Source organism: Lipotes vexillifer, unplaced genomic scaffold, assembly GCF_000442215.2.
Source record: "Lipotes vexillifer unplaced genomic scaffold, Lipotes_vexillifer_v1.1 scaffold241, whole genome shotgun sequence".
In the NCBI taxonomy this organism is placed as follows: Eukaryota; Metazoa; Chordata; class Mammalia; order Artiodactyla; family Lipotidae; genus Lipotes; species Lipotes vexillifer.
The window spans coordinates 2,955,786-2,967,828 of NW_006784922.1; positions in this window are offsets into that span (position 1 = coordinate 2,955,786).

Sequence of the window (12,043 nt, forward strand, 5' to 3'; positions counted from 1 at the left end):
ACTAACAATTGTAAAAGGGAGGGAAAGGAAACATAATTGGGCAGAAGGAGAAATTGAAAAATGGTGCAGTCAAACAAAAGCCGCAGTAAACCTCATGGAGACTTTGGGAGCTAAAATGGTCCTTGAGAAATATCTTACATTTTTCCCCCTAATACAGTCTTTTATAGGTCCAGGATTCATCCAAGATCATGTATTGCATTTAATTGTCATGTCTCATTAGTTTTCTTTTATCTGGAACAGTTCCTGGTCTCTCCTTTTTTTCATGACCTTGACGTTTTTGAAGTGAATGGGACAATTACTTTGCAGAATGTCTGTCAGTTTGTGTTTGTCTGATGTTTTCTCATGACTGGATTTTAGGTATGCATTTTTGGCAAGAATAACACAGAAGTGATTCTATATTCCTCTCAGTGCGTCACATCAGAAGGCACATGATGCTGACTGGTCTCATTAACTGGTAAAGTGAACTTCTATCATTTGATAGAAGACATCTGCCAGATTTTTCAATGTAATGTTAATGAATAAGTATTTTGTCTGGAGATACTTTCAGACCATGTCAAGATTCTGTTTCTGATCACACTTTCACTCATTTTTATTAGTATCCATTTTTGCTCCTTGACCAAAACAATTATTACTGTAAAGTTTTCCAAATGCTAATCATCCCTTCCATCATCTCTTCTACATTTATTAGTTGACCCTCTACTGTCAGGTAAAACTTTCCTGTCCCCCCTGCTCTACCATTTATCTATCTATCTATCATCTGTCTATCTATCTATCTATCTATCTATCTATCTATCTATCTATCTTAGTATGAGCTCATGGGTTCCTATTTTATTAAACGGATTAAAATCAACTGCTGTCACGCTTTTGATGCTAAAATTGTCCCAAATTTAGCCAGTGGGAACCATTTGGCTGGTTCCTGTGCCATTTTGACATATTCCTATCATTCTTTCAGAATTTCCATACTTTCTGGTATAAATTGTTCCAGGTTTATTATATACTTTCCCTGCCTTAGCTCTGGAATTAGCCATTTCTCCAAGGAGCTCTGGTTCCTTTTGAGGAGAATGGTATTTAGAAACCAAGGTCTATAGATGCAACTAGAGATTATCATACTAAGTGAAGTAAGTCAGAAAGAGAATGACAAATGTCATATGATATCACTTATATGTGGAATCCAAAATATGATACAAATGAACTTCTCTATGAAATAGAAACAGAATCACAGACATAGAGAATAGACTGGTAGTTGCCAAGGGGGAGGGGGGAGGGGGGAGGGAGAGGGATGGTTTGGGAGTTTAGGATTAGCAGATGCAAACTGGTATATATAGAATGGATAAACAACAAGGTCCTACTGTACAGCACAGGGAACTGTTACGGTGATAAACCATAATGGAAAAGAATATGAAAAAGAATGCATATATATATATATATACTTTGCTGTACAGCAGTAATTAACACAACATTGTAAATCAACTATACCTCAATAAAACAAAAACCAAAACCAAGATCTAGGTGTTGGGTATCACATTGCTGCTGGTGTACTCATTGCTTCTTTGACTTCTCAGTGGACAGAGTTAGGAATTATGCTCAGCTAGGTGCGTGTGTGTGTGTGTGTGTGTGTGTGTGTGTGTGTGTGTGTGTGTGTATACATAGGTATATCTTTCTATTTATTATCTATCCGAAACCAAAAGTTCATACTGATACCTTCAAGTACAATCCAATCTTAGATGTTTTATCCTGGACTTTGCCCTTTCTATGTTTGTATCTCTCTTCCCTGGGGTGAAACATCTGGCTCCCAAAAAAGGTTAGGTAAATTATCCAAAATTATATAATTTGTAAGGCAAACCTCCCCACTAACTGGGCAAAGTGCACCTCAGCGTCAGCTGTTTTGCTCCTCTCTTCCTGATTGCGTGGGTGATGCCTGTTCCAACGATGTAAGAGAACCCTATGGGGAGGGCCCGTTTTGTAAGCCACCTCCAGGAATCTGGATCAGAGAATATGGTGGAAATTGTCATGAGTAGCAACTTAGTGCCTTCTTCCTTCCTTCTAATGAATACTTGTTGAGTGCTTACTATGAGCTAGGTCCAATTCTAGGTAATTGCTGGCCTTTCAAGAAGCAAACTCTGAGATGAGGATTTGTGTGAAAGTAAGTGTTCCCAGGACAAACTGGTAGGAGTGTGGGAAAGTGGGACAGGAAAGAAAGGTGAGCAGGGATGTGATATCAGGTTCACTCCCACTGGGGAGCTTGGATTCTGTGAAAGTCCCACCTCAGAGGGTCCTGATCTGGGGTAAGTTGTCTTAGTTCATCTGGGCTGCTACAACAAAAATACTGTAAACTCAGTGGCTTATAAACAACAAATATTTATTTCTCACAGTTCTGGAGGCTGGGAAGTCCAAGGTCAAGTGCTGGCAGATTTGGTGTCTGGTGAGAGCCTACTTCCTAGTTTTTGGACAGTGCCTTTTCGCTGTGTCCTCACATGGTGGAAGGGGTGAATAGCTCTCTGGGGTCTTTTTTTTTAAGGGTATTAATCCAAATCATGACCTAATAATCTCCCTAAGGCCCACCTCTTAATACCAACACATTGGGGTTTCGGATTTCAACATGTGAATTTTGAGGGAGTCACAAATATTCAGACCATAGTATAAGGCTATTTTGGGAGCAGTTCTTCAACAAGAGATGAAAGTGCTGGCTGGCTATTAGGAGTGCTCCTGGCATGTGTAAAAATGCGAAAAGCGTCAAGGGGATGTGGGCAGAGGACTTATTGATGATAATGTCCACTACAAGACTACATATATTTTGATCATTTCCTACATTATATGTTCTACCTTCCCAAGGTTGAAACCAAAAAACTCACATTCCCAGACTTCTTTGCAGCTGGGCATGCAGCCTGAGGCATGTGACCTGGGTTTCACTAGTCAGACATATCCAGATGTGACATGACTTCAGCTGAGGAGCAGGAAGTTGGGGCATTGATTTTTCTACTCTGGAAAAGGATCTAGTATTTTGGAAGTAGCAGTGGCAGAGCTTCTGTGGTCCATTTCTGGGGGTTATTGGTGATAAGTGGCACTGGCAGTGGTGTTTTGGGCAGAGTGACCTTCATGGCATAGTTGGACCTTGTTTTTGGCTGCCTAGCTCCAGAGCCTGGCTCTGTGGTCCTCTAAGAGATTCTTTGATGTACCCAATGCCCCTTAGTAAATTCCTGCCTGAACTAGTCAGAGTGGAGGTTGCTGCTTGTAATTAAATCACTGAATGGTACAGGTGATATGGCAGCAAACCTTCAGTAGCAATAAGCAGCCAAAAGATTTTGTAATTGCATATTTTTTCAGACCTAGGGGCAGTATGATGCTCATGAAAATCAACTCTTAAAATGTTGCACCGTAGTGGAGAAAGCTACCCCAAACTCATCAGATGACATCACTTGATGCCAAACATATTCTTATCCTCTATTTGAAAGTAGAAAAAGAAAATGAGACAATGTTCAGTAATTCCTTAACCATCCAGGTAGGAAGCAAAATGGAGGTGTGTATACCCTGGAATTCTCAGGGAGATACTGGGCTTCACAATACAACTGCAAAGCTGTAAAGGGAGCTGAATAGTTTTAAAGGTTTGAGCTCTTAGCAGTTAGAGACTCTAATGTGTGTAATTTCTTTAGCAGATATTACATGTGGGCAGTTAAAAATGAAAAACACTAATTATCTACAGGACGGTCAGGAGGAGGCAAATGAGGAGATGGAGGGAAATAATTGATAGACATTTTCAACTAGCAGATCAGAATTTTGCAGTGGATCTTGAAGTTTCATTATAATTGAGCCCCAAGTTTTTCAAGAATTTATCTTGCCATTCATCCATTCATATACCCAGTAATCAAAAAGGAAATATTCACTGAAAGCCTACTATGTGCCACTACCAATTATATCCCAGAGTGGAGGAAAACACGTTGTTACCATTCTTCTCAAACTGATTAGAAATTTAACTGGTAGCAACACACTGTGGAAAACAAACTTAAAAAAAGAAACTTGTTGGAAGACAATTCTTTATGGGTCTCTTGTGTTTCTGCATGTCTTCTGAGCAGAAGCATTGATGGCTTTTGCTCTAGACTGTGTTTTCAAAGATGTTTGTATAGCAAACAGCCTTGGAAGATAGAGATAATACCTCCCTCTGGAACAGAGGGAAGATTTGTTTGCTGATCAGGATAATAAAGATAATGCCTCCCTCTAGGACAAAGGTTGGGCAGGTTTGCTAGCAGCTTCTTTAAAAGATTGGGGTTTCCTAAACCCTCAGCTGCATGCTTAGCATCCACCTAGGCTGCCATGCCTCACCCCCATGGGATTTGGGGGTGGAAGAGGCAAGGCAAAGTGGTGCAAACTTGAGGTTCATGCTGCCTGCATTTCTGCATACCCCTAAAGAAAAATAAAATAAAAGGACAGAGATTTCAGACAACTTTATGAGTTAAAAATTGTATATAATTGCTATTTAATTAATTAATTTATTTTTAAAAATATTTATTTATTTATTTGTTTAGTTGCACCGGGTCTTAGTTGAGGTAGGCAGGCTCCTTAGTTGCAGCACGTGGGCTCCTTAGTTGTGGCATGTGAGCTCTTAGTTGTGGCGTGCATTTGGGATCTAGTTCCCTGACCAGAGATGGAACCTGGGCCCCCTGCATGGGGAGCATGGAGTCTTATCGACTGTGTCACCAGGGAAGTCCCTCATTGCTATTTTAATTAAAACAAAAAATTTTTTTCACCATTGAGTTTGAACATCTGTTGACATATTTCTTGACTTTTCTGCCTCATTTTCAAGTGTGTGGAAATTGTTTTTTGATCTTTCTAATTTTTCTCTTAAGGGAGTTATCTTTTGCTGATATTAAAAAATAAATTTATAAACAGGATATTAAGGAAATTCCTTTGACTCTAATTCCAGCTTTGTGTTCCTTGCCTGGATCATGTTCAGGTATAGTTTCTACACTGTTCTCTGTATTCTCTGAACCACCACTTGTTGCCGCCCACATCAGTCTTTCACCTTAACTTATTCATGATGGCTGGGTGGTTGGCCAGTGAAAACTAGACAGGGAAGAATTCAGAAAGGTCTAACTCCTGCAAGATTGGCTGGAGAAGGGTCATCTGTTGTCAGGTAGGGCTGGATTGTTGTGCTGACATATTCTGGTAGAATCACTGTGATAGATCGCCATCTTATCACACCATCCCCCTATTCAGGGACCTTCAGTGACTCCCGTGTTCCCAGACTATGTAAAATTTCGAACTCTCTCCTCTCTCCTTAATTTGGTTCTATCCTTCCTTTTCTATCCAGCCTCATCACTGTCTGTTCTGTACCACTGCACCCGGGCTTAAAGGCACTTCAAGATGCCAAATCCTTCAGTGGCTCCTTATTTGGAGTCAGGGTTGCACATTAGATTGGAAATGTGTTAAAGCATGGTTAGATTTGTACTTTAATACATTTTTAGAACTTCACTAATAGTGAAAGAAATGCAAATTAAAACAGGAAATATGCTGTGGTGGGCACAGACATGTGTGTCCCAGATCCCATTTCAAGGTGGGACTTGTTGTCCAGCTGTCAGCTCACAATCCTCAGCTCTCAACTCCTTCTGGACGTGTCTCAACTTCCTAGGGTGGCGTGCAACGGATGGCTGATCGAGGCGGGATTACAGGGCCTGGCTATTTTGTCTCAATGCTCTGCAACTCTGATAGATCATATATAACTCAGAGCACATCCTGGGGTTGAGGCTCCATGGAGCCTGGATTGAAGTTCCACTTTTCTCTCTGCCTAGTCCTGCTTCCCTCCCACTCCCGTAGGTGTTGATTTCTCATCAGTATCTTGCATGCAAATTCCAAATCAGTGTCTGCGCCTGGAGAACCCAACCTGCATCAGATCCTTTTTAAAATGTTCAAATCATTAAACATTAAAAAAATGGACAAATCTGATTTAGAAGGAGACACCTGAATGTTGACAATAATCTTTGGGCAGAAGGAATTTGATTTTAATTTTTTTGTTTGAACTTTTAAACATCTTCTTAATTTTTTATAATGAATTACATTTCATTCATTCAGTATTAATTACTTTTATAACTTGAAAAGTAGTACTCTAAAATTATATTCATAATGGTATTATTCATAGTAAAGGAAAAACTAGATACCACTCTTATCAAAGCACAAAGTGCACAGCAGGCAGGGGCTGTTGAGTTCTTTTAGTCTCAGTACCTCAGTTAACATATGAGAAGACTGAGGACACGTGAGATAGGTAACCTGCCCAGACAGGGTCATATAAAGAGTAACCGGAAGAATAAAAATAACGCTATTTGCAGCAACATGGATGGACCCAGAGATTATCATACTAAGTGAAGTAAGCCAGACAGAGAAAGACAAAAATCATATGATATCGCTTATATGTGGAATTAAAAAAAAAAAGATATCAATGAACTTATATACAAAACAGAAATAGACCCACAGACACAGAAAACAAACTTATGGTTACCAAAGGGGAGAGTGGGGGAGGGATAAATTAGGAGTTTGGGATTAACATATGTACACTACTATATATAAAATAGATAACCAACAGGACCTACTGTATAGCACAGGGAACTATACTCAACATTTTGTAATAACCTATAAGGGAAAAGAATCTGAAAAAGAATATATATATATGTATGTATGTGTATGTGTATATATATATATATATATATATATATAAATATATAAAACTGAATCACTTTGCTGTACACCTGAAACTAACACAACATTGTAAATCAACTATACTTCAATAAAAAAATAAAATTCTAGGGCTTCCCTGGTGGTGCAGTGGTTGAGAATCTGCCTGCCAATGCAGGGGACACGGGTTCGAGCCCTGGTCTGGGAAGATCCCATGTGCCGCTGAGCAACTGGGCCCGTGAGCCACAATTACTGAGCCTGCGCATCTGGAGCCTGTGCTCCGCAGCAAGAGAGGCTGCAATAGTGAGAGGCCTGTGCACCGCGATGAAGAGTGGCCTCCGCTTGCCACAACTAGAGAAAGCCCTCTCACAGAAACGAAGACCCAACACAGCCATAAATAAATAAATAAATGAATTAAAAAAAAATTCTATACACACACACAAAAAAGTAACCAGCAGAGATGGGAAGAGAAGGATTGGGATGACTGGCCTTCATTTTAGGGTCTTTTCCTATGACCTCTTCTATTGTGAATGCCTATCATAAGAGAACAGTTAAGTTGATTTTGGCGTAGTAATTTTGGTGCATTATTTATTTATTTTTTTTTTCCTTGCGTTATGCGGGCCTCTCACTGTTGTGGCCTCTCCCATTTGCGGAGCACAGGCTCCGGACGCGCAGGCTCAATGGCCATGGCTCACGGGCCCAGCCGCTCCGCGGCATGTGGGATCTTCCCGAAACGGGGCACGAACCCGCGTCTCCTGCATCGGCAGGCGGACTCTCAAGCACTGCGCCACCAGGGAAGCCCTTGGTGCATTATTACACAGTCATTTAAAAAGATAAATATGCAGACAGTGAAGAAATATGGACCAGTATGAAATAATGACAGTTTTTTTAAAGGTAGACTATGATGATACCAATCCTGACTACAATTATCTTTTAAAAATATTTACATAGGGACTTCCCTGGTGACGCAGTGGTTGAGAATCTGCTTGCCAATGCAGGGGACATGGGTTTGAGCCCTGGTCCGGGAAGATCCCACATGCCGCAGAGCAACTAAGCCTGTGCACCACAACTATTGAGCCTGCGCTCTAGAGCCCGTGAGCCACAACTGCTGAGCCCACATGCCACAACTTCTGAAACCCCGCGCACCTAGAGCCCAAGCTCTGTGACAAGAGAAGCCACCACAATGAGAAGCCACTGCAATGAAGAGTAGCCCCTGCTTGCTGCAACTAGAGAAAGCCTGCGTGCAGCAACTAAGACCCAACAACAAAGACCCAATGCAGCCAAAAATAAATAAATAAATTTATTAAAAATATATTTACATAGATATACTTATTTCATGTGTTTATTATAATCAATGTTTATACCATAATGTTCTACTTCTAAAAAGTATTTAAAATTATTTTTGTCCTTTCCAACTTTTTATTATAAAAATTTACATACAGACAACAAAGTTGAAAGAATTTTACAACGAATACCCACATGCCTGAGACCTAGGTTCTGCTATTAACTTACACTATGCTTGTTTTGTCACGTGTTTGTTCACCTACCTATTTGCTCTATTATAGTTTTAGCTGCATTTCAAGGTCAATTGCAGACATCAACACACTTCTCCTAAATACTTCAGCATGTATATCATTAACTAAAGTTCAGTATTTGCTTACCAAATTTGTCTTTTGATATAAAATTTATGAACAATGAAATGCACACGTATTAACTGTACATTTGCTGAGTTTTGACAAATACGTATGTATTTGTAACCCAAACCGCTATCAAGATACGGCCTATTACCATCACCTCACAAAGTTCCTTCATGTCCCTTCTCAAACAGTCTGCACCACCACCTGACAGAGGAAACAACTACTTTTTTTTTTCTTCCACCATGGAGTAGATTAGTAGTTCTATTCTAGAACTTCACATAAATGGAAGCCTGCAACGTGTTCTCTTTTGAGTAAGGCTTCTTCACTCAGCATGTTTTTAAGATTCATCATCGTTGCTGCATATATCAGTAGCTTATTATTTTTTCTTGTTGTGTGTTTTGGTACTTTTCAGTATATTAATTAACAAAGTTTATTCATTCTCTTATGATGGATATCTGGGTGGTTCCAGTATTGGGACATTATGAATAAAACTGCTTGGAACTTTCTTGTACAAGTCTTTGTGTAGACAGGTGTCTTTTTTCTCGGGAAAAGAATTGCTGAGTCACAGAGTAGGTGTATGTTCCGGTTTATTAAGAACATTCCACACTTTATTCCAAAGTAGCTGTATCGTTTTACAGGCCTACCAGCAATGTATGAGTTCTGGTTGCTCCACATCCTCACTGTGTTTGGTGGTATTAATCATTCAATTTTAAGCCTTTCTGATAGGTGTATAGTGATATCTCATTTAATTTACATTTCCCTGAAGACTAATAAGAAGTTGAGCACTTTTTCTTATGCTTATTGGCCATTTCTCTGTCTTCTTTTGAGAAGTGTCTGTTTGAGTATTTCACCCAATTTTTGATTGGGCGATTTGTATTTTTAAACTGAGTTGTAGGATTTGTTTTATTCTGTACATACCATTTCTTTGTCAACAAATGTTTTGCAGTATTTTCTTCCAGCGAAAAAGATAAGACTTAAAAAAAAAACCCAATCCCAATACTAACACCTGGATGTTTATAAATTATTATTATTATTATTATTATTTGCGGTATGCAGGCCTCTCACTGTTGTGGCCTCTCCCGTTGCAGAGCACAGGCTCTGGGCGCGCAGGCTCAGCGGCCATGGTTCACGGGCCTAGCCGCTCCACGGCATGTGGGATCTTCCCGGACCGGGGCACAAACCCACGTCCCCTGCATCGGCAGGCAGACTCTCAACCTCTGCACCACCAGGGAAGCCCTATAAATTCTTTTGATAGACAAACAACAAAAAAATAGCTGAGCTTTAAGTGGAGAGTCATTCAGAGGATCTCAGCTCTGATACCTCGCATGATTGCTAATCCTAAGCAGGTTTCCCCACTGTGTGATAAATTCTCTCAGGGCAGAGTCAATATCTTAGCTATTTTTTTTTTTTTTTCCATTGGTACCTGGTAAGGTAATTTAAAGCCAGAAATTTCTGAGTGAATATTTTTTCGTGGGTTGAAATCCAGTGGTGTTTTTTTTTATCTGAAGAACAGTAATGGGATCTTTCGTCCTTAGTCACAGTTTCAATATAGATGATGATATCAGCTCTTGGTCATTATCGATTTGCTGTGGTTTGTTTGCTGTTGAGCGGTCTTCAATCAGGAGTGAAAGACAGGTGCCATACATTTAAAAAGAATTATTTCAGAGGAGACTTGTCCTTTCTTGAACTCCTTAAACTCCCTTTCTCTTACTCTCTATGTGTATTCTGCTTTCTCTCTACAGGGTAAGCAGTTTGAAAGCAAGAGTGTATCTCATTTGCATCTCCAGCTCCTCCCCAAACTGACATCAGGTGCCTTGCATATAGCAGAACAATAAACACCTACTGAATGGTGAATAGATACATAAAGAAAAAGGAAAAATCAAAACCAGACTTCTCTGGTGATGCAGTGGTTAAGAATCCACCTGCCAATTCAGGGGACATGGGTTTGAGCCCTGGTCTGGGAAGATCCCACATGCCGCAGAGCAACTAAGCCCGTGAGCCACAACTACTGAGCCTATGCTCTAGAGCCGCGTGCCACAACTACTGAGCCTGCACACCTAGAGCCCGTGCTCCGCAGCAAGAGAAGCCACCGCAACGAGTAGCCCGAGCACTACAATGAACAGTAGCCCCCGCTCAGCAACAAAGACCCAACACAGCCATAAATCAATCAATCAATCAATCAAAACCCAAACACACAATATATCAAGCTGACACAAAAGAAAGATTAAGGAGGGACTTGCCTATGGTTTACACGTCACAAATTGCAATTCCTCTGCTATTTCCAAACAAATTCATTTTGCTGGGTAAAAAAAAAAAACGATTAATGAGCTATAAACTTACATAGTTTCCTTATTCAGTGAGGTGTTATTTGAACACGACTGAGAGGTGAAGGCTCACTCCGAAGTGCCTTTTGGTCACAATATTCTGCAATAGAGACCAGCTTCAAACACTTGTAGTTGTTCTTTTTTTTAAAACTTTATTTTTTATTTATGTCTGTGTTGGGTCTTCTCTGCTGTGCGCGGGCTTTCTCCAGTTGTGGCGAGCGGGGGCTACTCTTCTTTGAGGTGCGCAGGCTTCTCATTGCGGTGGCTTCTCTTGTTGCGGAGCATGGGCTCTAGGCGCACAGGCTTCAGTAGCGGTGGCATGCGGACTCAGTAGTTGTGGCTCACGGGCTCTAGAGCGCAGGCTCAGTAGTTGTGGTGCACATGCTTAGTTGCTCCATGGCATGTGGGATCTTCCCGGACCAGGGCTCAAACCCGTGTCCCCTGCATTGGCAGGCGGATTCTTAACCACTGGGCCACCAGGGAAGACCCTGTATTTGTTCTTATCAATAGAAAACTTGTAGTTATCATTTTTGGAATTTTTGCGCTCTCAGGCTATCGTACTTCCCAAAGTTACATTGAAACTGTACAAGAGGCAGTGGCAAACTGTACTGCATTATCTACTTTATTATTTATTTATTTTTAAAAAACATATATTTTTGTTTGTTTGTTTGTTTGTTTTTTGTGGTATGCGGGCCTCTCACTGTTGTGGCCTCTCCCGTTGCGGAGCACAGGCTCTGGATGCGTAGGCTCAGCGGCCATGGCTCACGGGCCCAGCCGCTCTGCGGCATGTGGGATCTTCCCGGACCAGGGCACGAACCCCTGTCCCCTGCATCGGCAGGTGGACTCTCAACCACTGCGCCACCAGGGAAGTCCTAAAAACATATTTTCATTTATTTTGGTTGTGTTGGGTCTTAGTTGCAGCAGGCAGGCTCCTTAGTTGTGGCATGTGAACTCTTAGTTGCAGCATGCATGTGAGATCTAGTTCCCTGACCAGTGATTAAACCCTGGCCCCCTGCATTGGGAGAGCCGCGCCTTAACCACTGCACCACCAGGAAAGTCCTGTATCATCTATTTTAAAGGAAAGTCAGTGATGGCATAAGTAACCTGAGCCTGAAATACTTCTGCCTGGGAGAGTACTCATTCTCCCAGGGAAGCTGAGATAGGTCATCTTATCTGGTTGCAATTGTTTTGTAGGATCTCTGTCACTCATTTTAGTCCATTTAATAGACATTTGTTAAGCACCGTGTGTTTGTGTGGCCCTGTGATAAATACTACCCTTAAAAATGGGAGATGAGAAATTTTTGAAACCGCTAGAGGACGATATAACACAACACAATCCACGGTGAATTTAGCCAGTGAGTGCTGCAAAAATAGCTAGAAAAGGGAAGGAAGGTCCCTGCAACCTGGAATGACTAGGGAAAG